Source organism: Monodon monoceros, unplaced genomic scaffold, assembly GCF_005190385.1.
Source record: "Monodon monoceros isolate NGI ecotype Baffin Bay Population unplaced genomic scaffold, NGI_Narwhal_1 Super_Scaffold_12, whole genome shotgun sequence".
NCBI lineage: Eukaryota > Metazoa > Chordata > Mammalia > Artiodactyla > Monodontidae > Monodon > Monodon monoceros.
Genome location: NW_021703768.1, coordinates 119,460,249 through 119,480,588, shown reverse-complemented (window position 1 = coordinate 119,480,588; position 20,340 = coordinate 119,460,249). Strand labels below are relative to the sequence as shown.

The 20,340-nt window shown below is 44.0% G+C and overlaps 1 protein-coding gene across 4 annotated transcripts in view; it reads right to left on the bottom strand.

Moving 5' to 3' along the window:
* The window catches only part of ARHGAP26 (Rho GTPase activating protein 26), a 485,730-nt gene that overhangs the window by 405,509 nt on the left and 59,881 nt on the right, over positions 1-20,340 (bottom strand). Inside the window, exon 1 of one of the 4 annotated variants that reach the window (XM_029215621.1) lies at positions 1,098-2,894. The exons of the other annotated variants lie outside the window; for them this stretch is intronic. The gene's annotated coding sequence lies outside the window, so the exon portion shown is untranslated. Of the gene's footprint in view, positions 1-1,097; positions 2,895-20,340 lie in introns of those variants that run through there. 4 annotated transcript variants of the gene reach the window in all.

The window sequence follows — 20,340 nt, the reverse complement described above, 5'->3', positions numbered from 1 at the left end:
AAAAAAAAAAAAAAAAAAAAAGACTCATGTACCACAATGTTCATTGCAGCTCTATTTACAATAGCCAGGACATGGAAGCAACCTAAGTGTCCACCGACAGATGAATGGATAAAGAAGATGTGGCACATATATACAATGGAATATTACTCAGCCATAAAAAAGAAACAAAATTGAGTCATTTGTAGTGAGGTGGATGGACCTAGTCTGTCACACAGAGTGAAGGAAGTCAGAAAGAGAGAAACAAATACCATATGCTAACACATATATATGGAATCTTAAAAAAAAAAAAATGGTTATGAAGAACCTAGGCGTAGGACAGGAATAAAGACACAGAAGTAGAGAAGGGACTTGAGGACACGGGGAGGGGGAAGGGTAAGCTGGCATGAAGTGAGAGGGTGGCATGGAGTTATATACACTACCAAATGTAAAATAGCTAGTGGGAAGCAGCTGCATAGCACAGGGAGATCAGCGGTGCTTTGTGACCACCTAGAGGGGTGGGATAGGGAGGGTGGGAGGGAGGGAGATGCAAAAGGGAGGAGATATGGGGATATATGCATATGTATAGCTGATTCACTTTGTTATACAGCAGAAACTAACACACCATTGTAAAGCAGTTATATACCAATGAAGATGTTAAAAAAACAAAAAAACTAAAGTAATTCTTTGCCTTGCAAAGAAATCACTGTAGGCAAGATTCTTTTACGAAGTGCTCACCTAGGTAGCAACCACACCACATACACAACAGAGCTTTCTCTAACCCCATGTTACATGAAGCAAGAAGCATTCACCTTGGCTGATGAGCTAAGGCTTGAGAACTACCTACGGTGAGAACTTGACCACAAAAAATAAGAAAAAACTGGAAGAGAGTAAAGGAGGGAAACATGATTGGGAAAACCACAGGGCCACTCACGACATTTACTTCAAACAAGTTTTTACTTGGCTCAAGGTCCTATCATCTCAAATTTAAATGACCCCAGGAAAAAAGGTGGCCACCCAGTCCTGTAAGGTTCTATCACCATCAGAATGCTGACCAAAAGCTCAGGGAGTATCTGTTCACAGTCCAGGCAAAATCAAAACTAGTGTCTAGAGTGACTTACAGTTTATCAGTAAGGCGGCTGAGAGGGCTGGCGTTCTACAGCAGAAATAAACAGTCCCAGGTCGCACTGTGAGCAGAAATCAACTTTTCCAACTGAAGTTCAAAATTCCTTTCTCCCAAGTCACTCCCCTTCACCAACTAAAACTCCACCCCCTCCAGACACTGCCATTCCATTCTGCTGGGCTGAACAACTCTATATGGAGCCCCTCCCAGGTGCAGGTACTATTTTAGGTCAGAACAAACCCAGCCCAGGCCCCACCCTCCTGGGGCTTACACAGTCCTGCTCTCTTCTGAATCAGAGGGATCCCAGGGTCCCCAAACACACACACCACCCAACCCTCCTGGCTGAGCATTTGCCCTTGCTGTTCCCTCCACCAACAATGTTTAACTTCCCCGTTTCCTCTCATCCAGATGGACCAATCCGTCCAATACCATCTCCTCCATGAAATCCACCCCAATGCCACACCAGCCCGACTGCAGCTTCTCCCTCCACCCACACAAAGCAGGCGTCACTCCCCTCCCTTGAACTTCTTCATGTCACTCTACTTGTGCATGTAATGGCAATTAATATGTTACTGTCCATTGCAGTATTCACTGTGATCTGGGCTTGGGCTGGGCTGGGACAGCCTCCCCAAGGCTCAGTTCCTGTATCTTTAAAACAAGGAGATAAGAATACCTAAAAATAATAAAAGGAAAAATAGCCACCTTTTAGGGAGTTCTTACCATGTACCAGAGAAACGTTGTGAAATTTAGAAACATTGTCTCATTTGATCCTCAGAATGCTATGAGGCATGCACTGTCATCCTCCTTTCATAGATGAGAAAACAGAAGATCAGAAACGCTGAGTGATTTGCCCAGGTCCACAGACAGCAAGCAGCAGAGCAGAGGTTCCCACTCTTGCAGCCCTCCACCGGGGCCCTCTCTTAATCACTAGGCTCTACTGCCCTTCTTTTCTTCAGTTTCCTACCTACCTCACAGGGCTGTTCTGAGATAATACAGGAAAAGGCCTTAGTACACTGACTGGTTCTGGGTCTTTCTGTCCCCAGAAAGGTAGCATCCTTTAAGGGAGAGCTATTGGCACATGTGTGTGCTTTAATCATACTGATCAACAGATAATGGATGAATGAATAAATGAATGCATGAAATGAAAAGAATGAAGGGCGTCAGCTGAACTACCAAAATAAGAGAAAGAAGCACCTTACAAGTGGTTACTTAACATTCTATATATAGACCCTCACAGGGCAGCACAAAATGTAGCCTCTTTCCGATGCATTGTTGTAAGGGGCAACGGTGTGAGAGGTGACAGCAGCGGGGTGAGCAGGAATGACACAGCACCTCCCAGGAGCAGCAGGCCCAGTTCTGCAGCCCTCCCTAAGACAAAATCCCCACTGGAGGGAAATCCCATCCAAATCCTCTTTGTCGGGGCAGAGAAGGTCAACAAGACTAGCCCTCCAGAGGACCTGGAATTCTGGTTCACCGTGCCACACCAAAGGACAGCCTCCCGGGAGCAAGACACGTGCCTCAGGGTGGCACACCCCACCCTCCTCCTGCTCTGAGCTGACTCATCCTCGCCTCACACACGCATGCACCTCAGCTCCCACCTGAGCGCAGCCACTATCCCAGCATGTGACCTTGGGCGGGTCATGGGCCTATCCAAGCCTCATTCTTCTTATCTGGAAAATCCAGATAATCCCAGAACTACCCTCAGAGTGCTGATGGGAGGAGTGGACAGATAATCCATGGAGCCATTGCCTGGCACGTAAGGAGCACTTGGTGTCTGTCAGCTATAAACGTAGGCAGACAATGGGGACACAGAGGGACCCCAACATCGCCCTGCACCGCCCTTGCTTCCAGGAATGGCAGCTTGGCCCCGTGCACTCCAAGCAACCAGTGCATGGTTCTTCACAGGAATTAGGTGGCCGATCTCAGTGTGGCACATGAACTATACCTCTTTGACAATAACAAGAACTTAAAATTCAGCTGGTCTTACAGAGGGGGAAAGACTAGTGGGTGGGGATAGAAAGGGGAAAATGCAAACAGGGAAATGGAAGAGAAGGATGTTGCCTAACCAGCTGCCGATATGCCAAGAGCTGTGCTGGTGGCAAGCCCAGACTCAGGAGAAAGCAGACACAGATCCCTTCGGGGACTCAGCGCTCAGTCTATCAACAAAAGAGACCCGAGTGTCAGTCCTGCCCCTCAAGCCATCACAGCACATATCAGCCAGCTGGGAGATCGGCCACCAGCATTTGGACATCAACCAGGGCAGACAACTTGGCTGCTTTAGCTGGTTTTAGTCTTCAGAAACTGATATGCCTCTGTACATAAACAGCAGACACAGAAGTCTCTTCCTTTTCTAAAAATACACATCTGCAGTTCAGCACTGAGAAGGCCATCTAGAGCCCATAACAAAGCCGGCATCTGCAGATGTCTGGGCCCCAGAAGGAAAAGCATTTCCTTTATCAACAGCAAAGGGTGTAAAGTTACCCTTCACCCGGAGGATGACTCTGTCTCGGGGAACAGCATGGCCCAGAGGTACTCCGCGACTGAGACAGACTGGACCTAACTCCCACCTCTGCCACTTGCCCTGCTCAGTTAACTTCTCTCAGCCTCAGTTTCCTCATCTGTAAAGTGAGAGTGAGAGCCGCCGCATCCACCTGGTAGGGTTCTTGTGAGGATCAGAAATGACTGCAAAGGGACTTCCCTGGTGGCCCAGTGGATAAGAATCTGCCTGCCAACACAGGGGGCACGGGTTCGAGCCCTGGTCCGGGAAGATCCCACATGCCACGGAACAACTAAGCCTGTGTGCCACAACTACTGAGCCTGAGCTCTAGAGCCGTGAGCCACAACTACTGAGCCCACGTGCCACAACTACTGAAGCCTGCGCGCCTAGAGCCCGTGCTCCGCAACAAGAGAAGCCACTGCAATGAGAAGGCCGCGCACTGCAACAAAGAGTAGCCCCCACTCACCGCAACTAGAGAAAGCCCGCGGGCAGCAACGAACACCCACCACAGCCAAAAATAAATAAAATAAATAAATTTATTTTTAAAAAGACTGCAAAGCACCTAGGACAGTTCCTGGCACACAGCAGGCCATCAATACACAGGAGCTTGGTCATTCCTGGAATCCCAGGGTCTCCCTCTCCCTTCATCCCTCTCTTATCCCTGAAATAAGCCAGCCAGGAAGACAAACACTGATTTTCCTGCTCCCCGGGCAGCTCACTCCTGAAGGCCATTGCTGGTGTGTGTTCTGGGCAGCAACTCCAGGGCCAAGCAAGCAGGAGGCTGCTTGTTAGCAGATGGAGTGGAGGAGGAAAAGAAAGCCCATCCCCCAGTCCTCAGGGAGGGCTGCTCCATGCACCCCAGCCTCAGCTAAGGACCAGGGGGCAGAGGGAAGATAAGGCAGGGTCCCTCCGGAAAGGAGGCCACAATCGTCTGAGAGGGTTTCCTTCTGGAGTTCACAGACAAGGAGCTTTAGAAGGTCCTGCCTGAATCCTCTGAAACTGAATATGATTTGGGGTGAACATGTACTTTCCTGGGAGACAGTCCAGAACATCCATCAGACTCTCAACAAAGTCTGTGATACTCCCCTCAAAAAAAGGCTTTAAAACCACCAGCTCATTAAGGGAAAACAAGAATGTCTGAGAAAAAGAGAATAACATAAAATGATCTCTAATTTTTAGTTCACATGTAATGATACTTACCAGGTGCTTTACCATGTGTCACGTCACTCAGCCCCCACGACAGGGGAAAATGACACTCACCATCCCCAGTTGAGGAAACTGAGGCTTAGAAGAGGATACCACTTCCCAAGGCCCCTGGATGAGCAAATGGCAGAACCAGGATGCAACCCCAAGAGTGTCTGAGGCCAGGGCTCAGGATCCTCGTCACCACATCATAGTGTCACCTTCTCCAGGCCAAGCCCCAGATCTTACAAACTAGAAGGAAGGGTGGAAGGAAGGGCAGAAGGGAAGCGGGGGCGGGGGTTAGAACCTGACTTACAGTTCAACAATCTTTCCACTACACCCATCCTTCCTGTCTTCACACACTGACACTGAGAAATTTTCTAGACGTCAGGAAAGAAACAAGAAGCCGTAAGGAAGTATACAGAAAGCTGGGTGTGTTACATCAGTACCAAAAGCCTCAATTTCCTTGCTGGAAAAATGGGGATTATAAATGACTACTCCATGCACATCTGGGATGCAGTAAGCATTCATGAATGGTACGGCATCATTGTAATTATTAAAATCTGGTGAAATCGCATGTCCTAGTGATCGAAGGTGCCATCTTTATGTCAATGAACCCCACACTGTTTGCTTCAATGAGCCCACCTCCCTGTATCCCTGAACTCTGCTCAAATGCTGCTGAAAGAGAGTCCTCACTTTGGCTCCCAGCACTGATCAACCAGGGAAGCCAGCTGCGGCAGCCAGCAAGACTTGGGAGCAAGCCTGGGTCCCAGAGCCAACTCTCCGACATCATGTGAGGTGCAGAGAGGTCTTGGAAACCTCCAGGGTGATTACAGGAGGTAGGGAATATTCATGGAAGGCTTCTCCAGATACTGAAAAGAAAAACAGAAAATAAGTATAAGAAGCTCTCAAAGGTGGGGCAGGTCCACCTCTGAGCCAGATATGCCAACAGGTGAAGAAGCCAGGATTTTGGTGGACAAGGGCTTGGGAGAACAAAGGTTTGGGAGACCTCTGACTCACAGCCCCTTCATCCCTACAAGAAACCCATCTAGCTGATGTGATTCTTCAAGGAAGATAATCTTCATGAGTTGGACCCACTCTTCACAGCCAGAATATAACCAACTCTAGCACCATCAACGACGTCTCCACACAAAAAACAACTGTTAACAATAACAGCTGCATTTATTAAATAATTATACTCTGCACTGTCCCTTACATATATTATCTCATCTAAGCCTCAAAATGCATGGAATTTTGAGATAATTCCCATCCCTGTTTTACAGATGGGAAATTAGCCTTGGAAAGTTGAAGTAGCCTGTCCAAAGTCATAGGGCTAGTAGGTGACAAAAGAGATTGCTCTTACTACTATGTGTTTTTAGATAAAATATTGGGTTCTACCCATGGGGCCTCTAGACATCTACTTCTCCTAGTCCTTCCAGAAAGTGAGGAACTTACTTATTCCACTCTATCCTAATCCAAAATACTTTTTATGCTAGGTACTGAACCCAAGATAAACTCCACTAAGCCAAGCATCAGTTATGCTCAGAAGCACACAAGACAGGGGCTTAAATAATACACAGCATACGTGAGGTGAGGATATTAACAGATGAGGGAAAGGAGGATGTGACCATGAATCTTCTGTCGCACAGACCGACATACCCAGAACATTCCACACTCCTCTCTTCTCAAGAACAATTTCAAGAAAAGATGCCTTCTCCCAAGAGAACAAAACTCCAAAACGTTAGTAGAGTGTCTCTAGAATAAGGAAAGGTGACCAAAGAAGAATGGAAAGGAAATATCACTTGAAAAAAAAGCCCACACATAATACCATGCAAGTGTTCTCCATTAGATTTCCCAAAGCAAGTCATGACTTTGGAACCCACCCATTAACACAAATCAAAATAATCTGAACCAAATGTTCCCATTTAAAGGCCCTTTCCCCCTTGAAGAGTTCTACAATGTTCTACCAGGGTAAATGCACTCTCGTACACCAGGCCACCTCACTCCAGTAATTACCACCAGACTTGAGGTTTGCTTGGCTCTGACCAAGCCAGCAAAAGTCTATGAACCCCAAAACCGAGAGCAAAGATCACAAGAGCAGTGGGGAGAGGTAGACACAATGAACGTGGGAAATTCTGCAACGGTACCGCCCTCTGGAAATGAAACTCTCTCACTCTCTCTGGATTTCTATTCCTAGGTCATCCTTCAACAGGACTCACACCCTCTTCAATTGGCCATCTCCTTTGCTCCAGCCAGAGGGATCTGTCACTTAGCAACTACTCTCCAACAAAACACTAAGGAAAACTGGGAAACCAAAACTAGGAAGCCAAGATGAAGTCAGACTTTTGACAACTCTTGCTCCCGTGCCCTCATGGGACAAGCTTCAAGCAGAGCCAAGAAATCCATAGTTTCCATCAGACCTGGGCTCAGAGTGAGCCCTTGGAGATCCTCATGCGGTAAAAGATAGATCCTAACGTTACTAACCTCCCGAAATAAACTGTTACGGATCCAGTTTTCATACGTTTATAAAATCTGTTCTTACGACTTTTCACACTTTCAGTCTCAGGGAAAATAAATGAATTACATGTGTTTACTATCTACCGTGTGAAAGGAACATTTCTTTTTATGTTCCTAAATTACCTCTATTGAACCTTTTCTTAGAGGGGAACAGAAGGAAAAAAACTTGCAGGATAGATGTTAAAGGGGTGGCTAATCCAACTATTATTCTAGGATTTTGTGAACAAGCCCACGCTTACCCTAGCCATTCCTTGAAAATTTTCTCCCAGCTTATGAATGGAGTATGTATACGGGGAGCCCAAGAAGAAGGCTATGTGACACTCCACAGATATCTTTTCTGCTGACTCTGCTGGCCAACTAACAAGGCTGAAATAATATCATGGCAACTACCACTTACCCCGGGCTCTCCCATCTGTTTACCTAGGAACCTTGTAACTATCTGAAATTTCTATCCATTTACTTGCTTACCGTCCGTCTTTTTCACGTGAATCTGAGTTTCATAAGAGTAGAGCTTCGTCTGCCTTGTTCACAAACATGTAGAACATTTTTGGCCCCATTAAACAATTGTCAAAGGAACTTAACAGTAACTACGTGCTTTGTGAGGTTGCCTAGGCTTCTGAACAAAGACGATGGGCTTGTTCCTTCCTGAAAGAAAAAAGTAGTCTATGGATTATTCCTCCATGATGAGGTAAAGCTCTGCCAGCCCCTCCCCATCATATATTCACACGGCTGTGGGTAAACTCAGTTCAGGCTCCACCCAAAAACTGTGTAAGCTTAGCCTCTGTAACAACTGCAGATTCATAAATCACACTAACCATGATGATACAGGGACTCAATAAACTACCCAGGCCCTGAATGAGCCTATTTACCAAGAGTAGAGTCCACATATATGTGGCAGATTATATGCTCCAAAGATGGCCACACCAACAAAGCCCAACCCACATGTTTTTCTCACGATGAGTGAGACACAGACACTCATCCATTAAGCAGTGGGACTACATTCCCCTCCCCTTGAACCAAATGGGCCACTGCAACAGCCTCAACCAAAAGAACGTGGCGGAAGCAATACTACACAACTTCAGAGGCGAGATCAACAGCCAAGATGGCATCTGCCCGGTGTGCACTCCCTCCTGGCCTTGACACGTGACTTGGGAGCCCGCAGCCACCTTGTGGAGCTGGAGAGACCATACAGAGAGACCACATAAAGGGATGACCAGTTGCTCCCACCCCCAGCTGTGCTGGTCCTCCCAGCCCAGGTGCCAGACACGTGAGTGGGCCAATGAGTCAGGTGATTCCAGCCCCAGCCCTCAGGTCACCCTGGATGAAGCCGGGGAGAGCCGAAACAAGGCGTCCCTAATGAGCCCTGCCCACACTGCAGATCCATGAGTAAAATAAACCTCGTTGCTTTAAAACCATTGAGTTTTGAGGTAGTTTGTTTTTCAGCCACCGTAGCTGGAACAACATACCAAATCAGTAATAACAGTCCCTCATCTGTAGTTCTCACCGCCACGTCCTAATGGGGGGGGGGGGGGACAACACTTCAGTCCACATGCAGTGTATATTTACATACAAATATACAATCCCAAAATCTCTGGGTCAAGGAAAGTCATAAAACAAGAAGCAGAAAAAATACAGAACTGCACAGCACACAAAGCTCCTCCAAGTTCTCCGGTCTCCGAGCTCTTTGGACTCAGAGAAGCTGAGTCTGGCTCTTCGGCCAGCTGCCACTTTCCCCCTTCACTGTCCATTTTCATTCGCACGATCAGAATGGAAAGTGAGAACATTTCCCTTTTGAACAAGCTCTTTTTACCAGCTTGTTCACTCTCAGAAAAGTCTTACTCCAGAACTTCTTTGTTTTGAATAGGCCAGAATGGGGATTCTTTACCTGTGTGAGAGCTCTCTTAGATCTGTTTTGGCAGACTTTAATCAACCAAACTTGGAAGTATATTCTTCTAATGAGGAAAATCCTTTAAATTTCACTATTTATTGAAAGAACATTTCACATGCATCTGTCTATGATCCCACATGGGTGTCAGCATCAGACATACATGAGTTCAAATACCAGCTCGACCAATTAGCAGCTGTGTGACCTCGGGCAAGTTACTTAACTTCTCTGTACATCAGTTTATTGTACCTGTGATGGAGATAATAACAACCCTCAAAGGGGTGAGTTAGTATAGCCAACACTTATAAAGTGCTTACCATATGCCAGACACTATTCTTAGTGCCCAAAGGCACTCAGACCATACCTGGCCGAGGGTGGGTACTCCATAGGCTGCCATGAGCATCATTATTACTAACGTTAACGTCAGTAGATGATGATTTTTTCCTATGACTGAAGCCATAATGCTTTGGGATAACTCTGTAAGTATCAACTCTTATTACAGCACAAGAACCATGAGGCTCAAATTTATAGTCAACTCATAAAACTGTAAACTCATAAGATGTATAAGGATCATCAGAGGTGTCTGTTAAAACAAAGATCCCTGGCTACACCTCCTGAGATTTTGATTTAATAGTCTGGGATGGAGTCCAGGAAGTTGCTTTCTTTTTTTTATTATTATTATTATTTCTTTTTTTAAATTTATTTTTGTCTGCATTGGGTCTTAGTTGCGGCATGCGGGCTCTTTCGTTGCGGTGTGCAGGCTCTTCGTTGTGGTGTGCGGGCTTCTCTCTAGTTGTGGCGTGCAAGTTTCCTCTTCTCTAGCTGTGGTGTGCAGGCTCCAGGGCGCGCGGGCTCCATAGTTGTGGCACGAGTGTTCCAGAGGGCATGGGCTCCGTAGTTTGCAGCACGTGGGCTCTAGTTGAGGCACACGAGCTCAGTAGTCGTGGCACACAGGCTTAGTTGCCCCGTGGCATGTGGGATCTTAGTTCCCTGACCAGGGCTCGAACCCGAGTCCCCTGCATTGTAAGGCGGATTCTTTACCACTGGGCCACCCGGGAAGCCCCCGGAAGTTGCTTTCTTAACACCCCCACAGGCGACTCCAACAAACCCTACCCTAGAGATGCTGGTGTAAATATCTGGACTAAATCAGTCATGATGCCACAGAAAGAGCAAAAGCTCAGAGTCAGAAGTTCTGGCTTCTAGTCTCAGCTTTGCCTCTAACTAGTTCCACAGGTTGGACACAGTCCCTTAACTTCTCCGGGTCTCAATAGAATGCAGGCTTCAGACTAGGTAATCCCAAAGGTGCCTCCTTCTCAAAATTGATTCCACAAACTGACCACTAGAACCAAGTCCCTCAGATACCCCCTTGTTTTGTGCATTTGTAGCAAATGAGCTAAGAGCTCTAATTTATTAAGCCCCACTGGGTGCAAGACCACTGTCTGGGATGCTTCATTCATTTAATTATTTTTAATGTTCACAACCGTCAGAGGTTCAATAACTGCCTGAGGTGACACAGCCAGTAAGTGGCAGAGCCTTGATTCTATCCCAGGTTTACCTGACCCGACACCTGTGTTCTTACACCATTATGCCTTTGGCCGTCTCACTGCAAAATTCATTTCTTTGCATTTCTTTTTTGTTTTGTTTTGTTCCACTGAGAATTAAAGGTAAATGCCTATACTCCTCAGCTCTGCAAAGAACCAAAGGACAAGAACAGGACAGAGGAGGAGAGAAAGTGGGCCAGCTGGGAACCACAGCAGAAAAAGTGGGTCTTCTTATCATCCCAAAAGAGCTCAAATGAAGCTCAAAAAACAAGATACCACGTCAGAATGATGTCTTTAGTAGGAGGAACTGCAAGCGAGGTGGGAAAAGAGGAGAGCAAAGAAGTGAACACAAGCACTGAGGTTGGTCGGCGGGAGAGGGTGAACAAATAGTATTTCACCAAGATCTTCCCTCCCTTTCTTAATTGCTCTTACGGGAAGAACAGGACTTTCCGACAGAGTATCCTCTACCGTGCTTAGAGATACAATGGGAACGTTTCTCATGATGTCCACTCTTTTGTTTTCTCTTGCCAAGTAACTTAAAGGGAACCTAACCCCAGGCCTCTCGCCTCCAAACCTCATTACTTCATCCTGGGGACTCAGAGGGAAAACGGAAAGCTGGTATGGAGGAGGAGAAAAAGTATTCACTATGGCAAGTTCCAGAGGATGGGTTTATACAAACACTGGGTTTCCAAATTTGTTCTGTGAGAGATTTAAAGGGGTGTCTGAAGGACAGGTAGCCTGGGGTAAGTCGCAAGGAAAAAGCACAGGACCTGAAATCAGAAAACCCCAAGTTCGGATCCCAGCACCACATGGGATACGTCCTATCTGACCTGGGTCAAGTTACATCATCTTCCTTCAGGTTCCATATCTGTAAAATGGGCACAGTAACACCGACATCATAGACCTGTCTTAAAGAACAGAGGGACTAATGTATGTGAGATGCCAACATGGTATCTGACCCAAAGTTTTTCTAAATTGGGAAAGAGGTAAGCAAAAAATGTGCCATAAAGTCATCTTTATATTTGTTCAGTTTCAGACATCTTCAAACTACTCTGCAGGGAAACTAAAGATGGGGGCACCCTGCAATTCTCTTCCAATCTTCACTCTTCTAAGTAACCCAGGGACAACTCCTGTGAAAACAAATGCCTTTGAGATGTGTCAAGACACCCATTGATGCCAATGAAAACCATGGTGATTACTTCAGACTGGGTGCATAAGAGACTCAGTATCATCTGAAGCCCAAAACAGAGCAAAGAGAAAAGGTGGCCTAATAAACACACCCAGGTAAGGGCATTTAGCTCTTGCTTTACAGGTGTTATATTGAATTCCAGTACTGGGAGGAAGGAAAACTTCTTTAAAGTTGTAAATGATCTATAGGACTCGTTCATCACAGAGGAGAAGGCTATCAGGTTTTCAGGAAGCCAGCACCTCTCTCCAGGGGCTAAGAATGAACCCTAGATTCAGGGAGAAGCCAAACCCCAGAGAGATCATTAACCGAGTGAGGCAGTGACTTGGCATGTCAGTTCAGGGCCTTGTGACTTAAGGTGCCTGGCCCTGGAATTCAACAACAGAGGAGGCTGGGGTCTGGCAACAGGGTCAGCTATCCTGCCTTTGCTCTCTAACAATCCAGACATCATGTCAAGGTATGCAAGAGTTCCATTCCTGAGAGAAGCATGAATGGCTACCAAGGCTCTGGACTCAGCATGGGCTTAAATCCTGGCTCTGCCATTAACTAGCTCTGTGATTCAACGCTCTGTGCCTGGATTTCCTCATCTGCAAAATGGGTATAATAAGAGAACCAATCTTAAACAGTTTTGTGAGGACTGTATGAGTGAATACAAATAAAGAGCCTTGATCACAGCAAGTGCTCAATTAAATGAAAGCTATTACTGCCTACCTCATTGTGTTATTAGCCAGCCCTTATTGGGCTTTTCTTCTGTACCATGTGCTAACCATAGGTTGCTTCCTTTAGTCCCCCAAAGCTCCATGAGTCAATGAAAGTAAAGCACTGAGCTCAATGCTCTCCCTGAACATAGAAAAGGCTCAACAAAGGGGACCCACTCTTGCTACTGTCATCACCCAATCAAGCCCAAAACACCCCTTCTAAAAAGACACCTGGGTAAAAACAATTCTAAACAGTTCTAAAAAGACACCTGGGTAAAAACAATTCAAAGACAATCACCCATTAGCATCTATTGGGTAACATGTAAATTGGGTATTTTTATGAGCCAGAGCCTCTTGTTGTATCAAGCCTTGATATTACCTTGAATATTTCATTTTAATTCAGATTCCAGGACCCAGGAGTTAAATAAATAAGGCCTCCTTGATACTCTCTTACACTGGGAGTCTATGGCCAGAAGAGAAGAGAAGGGGTCTCTATACCACAAATCTCAGCTCTGATGGTTCAAAATGCCATGCGCTTTGAGAACACCTATTTAAAATCCAGAAAAGCCTGTGTGCTGGTAAAGCATTAGCTTTATATCACTTCATGAGCTAGGCAGAGGCCACCTCAACCATGAAAGAAATACCAAGAAAAGATGTGATAAAGCTCAAACTTGGTTCAAAAAAAAGTCAATCCCTAAAAGCACTTCTTTCTATTTCTGATCCAATCCTTTTCTATCAGAGGAAGATAAAATTGACGCCCCACCTGCCCCAGGCTACTTTGCTCTAACAAGTGACAGTGTTCACCTGTGGACCAGAGCCTCAATGTTGTAAGTAAAGTTCTGTTGCTAACAATAATCTTGGTCTACACAGTAGGAATGGCACTCTTCAGGAGTATGGCACATTGTTAAATGGCCACAGATCTTTAACGCAAGCTTCTCTGCCATGTGAATTTGCCATTCCTCTTATACAGAAGTGGAGTCCATTTCTCCACTCCCTTGAATCTGGGCTGGCCCTGTGACTTGCTTTTGGCCAGCAGAACGTGGCGGAACTGATGCTGCGTGAATTCCAGAGCCTAGGCCTCAAGAGGACCTGAAGCTTTCACCTTTGCCCTCTTGGAACACTGTCCTGAGACTGCCATTCCATGGAGAAGCCCAGGAAGAAAGACTACATGGGAGAGGCCTTGTGTCCCAGCCGAACACACTTGCATGAGTGAGCCCAGGAGAGGCTAAGAGAAGCACCCAGCCAATCTACTGAGTTGCTGGAATAGACACCATTGTCACCTTCAGTCTCAAAGGTGTAGGATGATTGGTTGCACAGCAAGAGATAAGGGGATACAGGTACACTAACTGGATTTTACTTTGTTGTGGAAACTCATTTCAAAAATTATCTCAAACTTCTCAAACTCAAGAACAGGCAAAAGCTAGGTTGCTGGAACTTAGCAATAGTGGTTACCGTAAGAGAGGAGGGATGGGATGGGAGCTTTATGGGATGCTGATATAATTTTATTTCTTGGCCTGAGCAGTGATTACACGGGTGCATTCACTTTGTGATAATCAAACTGTGCAATCCTGAAGCCGTGGACTTTTTTGGATATGTACTAAACTTCCATTTTTAAGTTTAAAATAAGCCTCTCCTGGCAAAGTCTCTTTGAGAAGCAAAGGTATGTAGCTAAAGGAAATAAATGATCATGCTCACAATTTCTTATGTTGATCAAAATTTCCTCAGAGAAGCATATAACACACACAAGTCCAGTTTGAAAAACTGAACCTCACTTGTTAAATATGAGCATGTTTCTTCCTTGCCAGAAACATGACCCATTTATGAATCTAAAGACATCCTGAAACCCCAGGAAACTTTGTAATGCCTAGGTCAAGATATTCAAGTGCTGAAATTTTCATGTCATTTCAGAAAGATTGTATAAATCATTTCCCAAGTAAAAGGTCCTCAGAGCTTCTGCACTCACAGGTATGTCTCCCTTGGTAGGTCACATGATTAGTGGACATTTGCTCCTGTCCAAAACATCCACTAAGACATTTGGTCCACACCGAAAGTTCCTTGAAATTTGGTCCTATCAAAAATATCCATGAGTCGGGCTTCCCTGGTGGCACAGTGGTTAAGAATCCACCTGCCAATGCAGGGGACATTCGAGCCCTGGTCCAGGAAGATCCCACATGCTGCGGAGCAACTAAGCCCACGAGCCACAACTACTGAGCCCATGTGCCACAACTACTGCAGCCCTTGCGCCTAGAGCCTGTGCTCCACAACAAGAGAAGCCACCGCAATGAGAGTAGCCCCCGCTTACCACAACTAGAGAAAGCCCGCATGCAGCAACGAAGACCCAACACAGCCATAAATAAATAAATAAATAAATTTTATTTTTAAAAACAAAGAATCCATGAGTATATTTGGTCCATGCTACATGGTCCTTGAGGTTTGGCCCGGCCAAAAACACCAATGCTTAGAAAATGTCCCTGGGTTCAAATAGCCCGTAACATTTACTTACACTTTTGGTTTACAGGATTAATACATTAAAAAATACTGCCGTGTCTTATTGGTCCAATAATTGTATTGAGGCTGTATTGCCAATGATAACCCTTTTTGCCTCAGTAGTCTAGCTGGCAATGCCACGTGGGGTTAGGTAGATGGGTCAGGGTTCAAATCCTACAAAAGAGCAGGATTTATATTAACTATGCATAGCCAGGAAGAGTCCTACAGTTAGAGAAATGAACAGAGGATGACTGACAAGTTGAGGATGGAATCTCGTGATGTATGGTGCATTAATATGTTGTTACTGGGCATTTGGCTGGATATGGCTGGGTCATTCAATAAGAGCTGAGTTTGAAAAGAGGAGCTTTTTGGCACTCTCATGCCAAAGCCAAGCAGAGCCACTTGTTCACACAGAAAGAGGTCAAGCTGCTATGTAAAATGGGAGGCAAGTGTAATGTAAACACTTTACAAAGTACCTTGCTTGTCTCCTACCACATAGAGGTCTGGGTGTGAGAGTCACCATGAGGGGGATACCAGGCATTTAATTAACTCCCATACAAGTACCAACAAAATCAAATTCGTATTACTGAAATTGTTTACACACATAATGAATATAAAACCAGTAATCAGTCAATATATACCTGAAAGATTGCTCAATGACTTAAGAGTAACCCTGACAAACTTCATGATGAGGATGAATAAATGTGAAACCCAAAATTCATCGTGAATTACAATAAAAATAATGTAAACAAAATTTTAACTAAGTAAATGTTTGTATCATTTAATGAATCATGGACCAAATCTCTCAATGAAAGTTTTGGACAGGACCAAATTTCAAGGACTTTTTGGCATGGACCAAACATTCTGCAAGAGATCACACAAACTCCATAAGGCCACATCTCTTTCTCATCTCTCTGTCCCCCAGTCCCAGCACTCTCACGCCAAAGCCAGGCAGAGTCACTTGTTCACACAGAAAGAACTCAACAAATGTCTGTGGTTGGTAGGACATCCCCAAAGCCCTTAACAATGTTTATACCCCTTGACTAAGTATAATTCCTCTTCAAGGACTGTATTCAAAGGAAATGATTTTATTAAATGGGGACAAAGATTTATGTATGAAACTATCAAGTTCTTTAATACAGCGAAAAAATAAGAACGGAAATACTCTAAATGGTTAAAGTTAGGAGATTAGATAAGGAGATTATACTATATCCATAAAGTAGAAATACACAGACATTTAAAATGATATTAAAAAATGACATTTAAAAAGAGAAAAGAGGGAATTCCCTGGTGGTCAAGTAGTTAGGACTTGGTGGTTTCACTGCCACGGCCCCAGTTAAATCCCTGTTCTAAGATCTAAGAACTAAGATCCCGCAAGCCACAAGGCATGGCCCAAAAAAACAAAAAAAGAGAGAAAACAGGTTCTCTCTTTGTGGTAGGATTATGAGTGTCTTTCTTCCTACTTCTTTATAACTTTCTGTAATTCTCAAATTTTCTACAAGGTACAAGTATTCTTCACTTTTTACTTAATCAAAAGAGAAAAGAAAGTAAAAACCTGGAAAAATGTGTTGAAATAAAGGTGATTAACATTATAATCTATTTCTCTTTCAGTATCTCTTTATGATTTTAGTATCTCTTTATGATTCATCCATTACTTACATTCCTTGCCTGGAATCATCACTTCAGCTGTTTACATATCTTGAACATTTTACCAGACTCAACTCCCACTGAATCACAATAATATATTTATCTATCTTTCTTTCCCTCTAGGCTCTGAGCTCTTCATTTTCTTTGTAAACCCAATGCTCAACATAGTGTTTTGCTCTTAATGGGCACTCAATATATTTTGACTGAAAGTTGCCGGATGTCAGGGTAACGACAAGAGGATTTACCTAAACTGCATGGCAGCAGTGGCCATGTTTTCCTATATGTCCCATGCCAGGCACACAAAAGATCCAAAATAAGTATTTGTTATTCGTCTTAGCTTAAGCTGCCATAATAAAATACCATAGACTGAGTGGCTTAAACAACGGATATTTATTTCTCACAGTTCTGAAGACTGGAAGTCTGAGATCAGGCTGCCAGCATGGTTGGGTTCTGGGGAGGACTCTCTTCCTGCCTTGCAGGCAGTCACCTCCTTGCTATGGGCTCACATGACTTCTTCTTCGAGCATATGCATGGGGCGGGGGGGGGGAGGGAGAGAGAGAGAGAGAAGGAGGGAGGGAAGGAAGAGAGAGAGGAGACAAGGGAGCACACATGCACACGCATGTCTCTTCTTATAAAGACACTAATCCTATCCAATCCCACCCTTATGATCTCATTTAACTTAATTACCTCCTTATAGACCCTATCAAATACAGTCACATTGGGTATAAAAGCTTCAATATATAAGGGGGGGGCACAATTCAGTCTATATCATTATTAAATGAAAACTGACATTTCACCTCACTGGTGGACCAATAAGGTGACACCAAAAATAGACTATTACCTGTGACCAGAACAACGGCTGAAAAACTTCATCCTATGTGTCTTCTGATAAGGTGCACCAAAGACAGGTATAAGATTTTGGTATGTCTTCATAATTTCATGCACAACAGCAAGTCAAGAAAGAATATGGGGAAATACAAAAGACCCCAAATAGCCAAAACAATCTTGAGAAAGAAGAACAGAGCTGGAGGAATCATGCTCCCTGACTTCAGACTATACTACAAAGCTACAGTGATCAAAACATTAGGTACTGGATTTCCCTGGCAGTCCAGTGGTTAAGACTCCACACTTCTAATGCAGGGGGCACGGGTTCAATCCCTGGTTGGGAAACTAAGATCCCACATGCCACGTGATGCAGCCAAAAAAAAAGTATGGTACTGGCACAAAAACAGAAATATAGATCAATGGAACAGGATAGAGAGCGAATGAATATACCCACGCACTTATGGTCAATTAATCTACAACAAAGGAGGCAAGAATATACAATGGAGAAAAGAGAGATTCTTCAACAAGTGATGCTGGGGAAACTGGACAGCTAACATGTCAAAGAAAGAAATTAGAACACTCCCTAACACCATATACAAAAATAAACTCAAAATGGATCAAAGACCTAAATGTAAGACTGGATACTATAAAACTCCTAGAGGAAAACATAGGTGGAACACTCTATGACATAAATCACAACAAGATCCTTTTTGACCCACCTCCTAGAGAAAGGGAAATAAAAACAAAATAAACAAATGGGACCTAATGAAACTTAAAAGCTTTTGCACAGCAAAGGAAATCATAAACAAGACGAAAAGACAAGCCTCAGAATGGCAGAAAATATTTGCACACAAAGCAACTGACAAAGGATTAATCTCCAAAATTTACAAGCAGCTCATGCAGCTCAATATCAAAAAATCAAACAACCCAATCCAAAAATGGGCAGAAGACCTAAAGAGACATTTCTCCAAAGAAGATATACAGATTGCCAACAAACACATGAAAGAATGCCCAACATCACTAATCATTAGAGAAATGCAAATCAAAACTACAATGAGGTATCACCTCACACCAGTCAGAATGGCCACCATTAAAAAGTCTACAAACAGTAAATGCTGGAGAGGGTGTGGAGTAAAGGGAACCCTCTTGCTCCCTTGGTGGGAACGTAAATTGATATAGCCACTATGGAGAACAATACGGAGGTTCCTTAAAAAACTAAAAATAGAAGTACCATACGACCCAGCAATCCCACTACTGGGCACATATCCTGAGAAAACCGTAATTCAAAGAGTCATGTACCACAGTGTTCATTGCAGCTCTATCTACAATAGCCAGGACATGGAAGCAACCTATGTGTCCATCGACAGATGAATGGATAAAGAAAATGTGGCACATATATACAATGGAATATTACTCAGCCATAAAAAGAAATGAAATTGAGTTATTTGTAGTGAGATGGATGGACCTAGAGTCTGTCATACAGAGTGAAGTAAGTCAGAAAGAGAAAAACAAATACCGTATGCTAACCCATGTATATGGAATCTTAAAAAAAAAAAAAAAAAGAAAACAGGTCATGAAGAACCTAGAGGCAGGACGGGAATAAAGACGCAGACCTACTAGAGAATGGACTTGAGGACATGGGGAGGGGGAAGGGTAAGCTGGGACAAAGTGAGAGAGTGGCATGGACATATATACACTACCAAATGTAAAACCGATAGCTAGTGGGAAGCAGCCCCATAGCACAGGAGATCAGCTCGGTGCTTTGTGACCACATAGAGGGGTGGAATAGGAAGGGTGGGAGGGAGGGAGACACAAGAGGGAAGAGATATGGGGATATATGTATATGTATAGCTGATTCACTTTGTTATAAAGCAACTAACACACCACTGTAAAGCAATTATACTCCAATAAAGATGTTAAAAAAAAAACACAAACGGGACCAAATTAAACTTAAAAGCTTTTGCACAGCAAAGGAAACCATCGACAAAGTATAAACACAACCTACCAAATGGGAGAAAATATCTGCAAATATTACCAATAAAGGATTAATATCCAACATATGTAAACAGCTCATACTACTCAACATCAGAAAAACAAACAACCTGATTAAAAAATGGGAAGAACCACGAAATAGACATTTTTCCAAAGAGGAAATGTAGACGGCCAACAGGCACATGAAAAGATGCTCGACATCACTAATCATCAGGGAAATGTAAATCAAGACCACAATGAGATATCACCTCACACCAGTCAGAATGGCTGTCATCAAAAAGAACACAAATAACAAATGTTGGTGAGGATGTAAAGAAAAGGGAACCCTCGTACACTGTTGCTGGGAACGTAGATTGGTGCGGCCACTGTGGAAAACAGTATGGAGGTTTCTCAAAAACTAAAAATAGAACTACCATATGACCCAGCAATCCCACTCCTGGGTATATATCCAAAAGAAAACAAAAACACCAATTCAAAAAGACAAACGCGCCCCAGTGCTCATAGCAGCACTATTTACAAATGCCAAGATATGAAAGCAGCCTAAGTGTCCATCAACAGATGAAAGGATATAGAAGATGTGGCTTACATATACAATGGAATACTACTCAGCCATAAAAAAGAACAAAATTTTGCCATTTGCAGCAACGTGGATGGACTTGGAGGGCACTATGCTAAATGAAATAAGTCAGAAAGAGAAGGACAAATACTGTATGATACCACTTGTATGTGGAATCTAAAAAATACAACAAAGTAGTGAATATAACAAAAAAGAAGCAGACACACA